This window comes from Loxodonta africana, chromosome 4, assembly GCF_030014295.1.
Source record: "Loxodonta africana isolate mLoxAfr1 chromosome 4, mLoxAfr1.hap2, whole genome shotgun sequence".
Taxonomy (NCBI): Eukaryota; Metazoa; Chordata; class Mammalia; order Proboscidea; family Elephantidae; genus Loxodonta; species Loxodonta africana.
In genome coordinates, this window is record NC_087345.1 from 49,635,321 (window position 1) to 49,637,952 (window position 2,632).

At 38.0% G+C, this 2,632-nt stretch overlaps 1 non-coding gene across 1 annotated transcript; it reads right to left on the minus strand.

Annotated features, from left to right (window-relative positions):
* Window positions 1-2,229: 2,229 nt before the first annotated feature.
* Window positions 2,230-2,334, minus strand: LOC111748479 (U6 spliceosomal RNA). Its single transcript, XR_002784199.1, has one exon. It is a non-coding gene; the product is annotated as a U6 spliceosomal RNA (small nuclear RNA).
* Between the last annotated feature and the right edge of the window lie 298 nt (window positions 2,335-2,632).

Consider the following 2,632-nt stretch of genomic DNA (forward strand, 5'->3'; position numbering starts at 1 on the left):
GGTATCATACGAGCAGAAACCAATGGTACCAAAGAAAGAAGTCCAAGTTGTGCTGAAGTCATTAGAGAAAAACAAGGCTTCAGGATTGATGGAATACCAATTGAGATGTTTCCACAAATGGATGCAGCGTTGGCACTACTCTCTAGTCTATGCCAAGAAATTTGGAAGACAGCTACCTGGCCAACTGCCTGGAAGAGATCCACATTTATGCCTATTCCCAAGAAAGGTGATCCCATTGTATGTGGAAATTATTGAACAATATCATTAATATCACACTCAAGTAAAATTTTGCTGAAGATCATTCAAAAGCGGCTGCAGGAGTATATTGACAGAGAACTACCAGAAATTCAAGGCAGATTCAGAAGAGGATGTAGAACCAGGGATATTATTGCTGATTTCAGATAGACCCTGGCTGAAAGTAGAGAATATCAGAAAGATGTTTACTTGTGTTTTATTGACTGTGCCAAGACGTTTGACTGTGTGGATCATAACAAATTGTGGATAACATTGCGAAGAATGGGAATTCCAGAACACTTAATTGTGCTTATGAGGCACCTTTACATAGATCAAGAGGCAGTTGTTCAGACAGAACAAGGGGATACTGATTGGTGTAAAGTCAGGAAAGGTGCGCGTCAGGGTTGTATCCTTTCAGCACACCTATTCAATCTGTATGTTGAGCAAATAATCTGAGAAGCTGAACTTTATGGAGAAGAACAGGGTGTCAGGATTGGAGGAAGACTGATTAACAACCTGCATTATACAGATGACACAACCTAGCTTGCTGAAAGTGAAGAGTACTTGAAGAACTTACCAACCGATATCAAAGACCACAGCCTTCGGTATGGATTACATCTCAACATAAAGAAACCCAAAATCCTCACAACTGGACTAATAAGCAACATCATGATAAAAGGTGAAAAGATTGAATTTGTCAAAGGTTTCATTTTACTTGGATCCACAATCAACATCCATGGAAGCAGCAGTCAAGAAATCAAAGGGCGCATTGCACTGGGCAAATCTGCTGCAAAAAGCCTCTGTAAAGTGTTGGAAAGCAAAGATGTCACCTTGAAGACTAAGGTGTGCCTGACTCAAGCCGTAGTGTTTTCAATTGCCTCCTATGCATGTGAAAGCTGGACAATGAATAAAGAAGACTGAAGAATTAAAAGTTGTATTGGCAAACAATATTAAATATACCATGGACTGGGAAAAGAATGAACAAATTTTTCTTGGAAGAAGTACAACCAGAATGCTCCTTAGAAGCAATAATGGCAAGACTAACCCAAACACCCAGTGCTGTCGAGTCGATTCCGACTATAGTGACCCTATAGGACAGAGTAGAACCGCCCCATAGAGTTTCCAAGAAGCACCTGGCGGATTCGAACTGCCGACCCTTTGGTTAGCAGCCGTAGTACTTAACCACTACACCACCAGGGTTTCCCTGACAACACGTCCAAAATATATGAGAATGGCAAAACTACATCTCACATATTTTGGACATGTTGTCAGGGAGGATTAGATCCTGGAGAAGGACATCATGCTTGGTAACATAGAGGTTCAGCGAAAAAGAGGAAGAGCCTCAATGAGGTAGATTGACACAGTGGCTGCAACAATGGGCTTAAATGTAACAATTGTGAGGATGACACAGGACTGCACAGTGTTTTGTTCTGTTGTACATATGGTCACTATGAGTTGGAACTGACTCAGTGGCACCTAACAACAACAACGAGGTGCTCAGATTGATGCTTATCACATGAACAACAATATATAAGTGTTCAGGGATAGTTTGAATTAATTAAATGCTGAGTTATTTATGATATTTAAAGATTTTTCAATTGATATTTTTTCCATTGTATACATTTTCTTGAACTAAAATCCTATTTTAATGATTAATCAAACCAGTTGCCTTCAAATCAATTCCGTCTCATTGAGTAGAACTCTAACCAACAGCATTTTTTAAAATTTTATTTTCTTGTTGAGAACATACACACCAAAACATATATCAATTCAACTGTTTCTACATGTGCAATTCAGTGACATTATTACATTCTTTGAGTTGCACAACCATTCTCACTCCTTTTCTTAGTTGTTCCTCCTCCATTAACATAAAATCACTGTCCTCTAAGGTTCCTACCTAATCTTTTGAGTAGATTTTGCCTCTTTGTTCCAATATAGGTAGTTTTTAAAAGAGCATGATGCCCAAAGCAGACATTTTTTTACTAGTTAAGCTAAAAATATATAGAACACTTCATGAATTTACGTGCATCCTTTCTCAGGAACATTCTACTTAACTCTGTATCATTCCAATTTTAGTATATGTGCTGCTGAAGCAAGCACCAACCCATAAATTTTTCATGGTTGTGGTCTTTCAGAAACAGATCACCAGACCTTTTTCCTGAGGTGCCTCTGGGTGAGTTCAAACCCCTAACCTTTTGGTTATTTGCCCAGTGCTTAACCATTTCAGATGTATAGTTTTTCTATTACTATTAAAGTCTGTAGAGAGGTTAAATAGAGTAATCTTTGATAAAAGAACTTTGGACTTTGTTGATCTTTAAAGAATTTTTTCAGAGTAATGATATGATTGGGGTATACATTTTAAGACTTTATGGTGAGTATTAATTGAAAGAGAAATGGA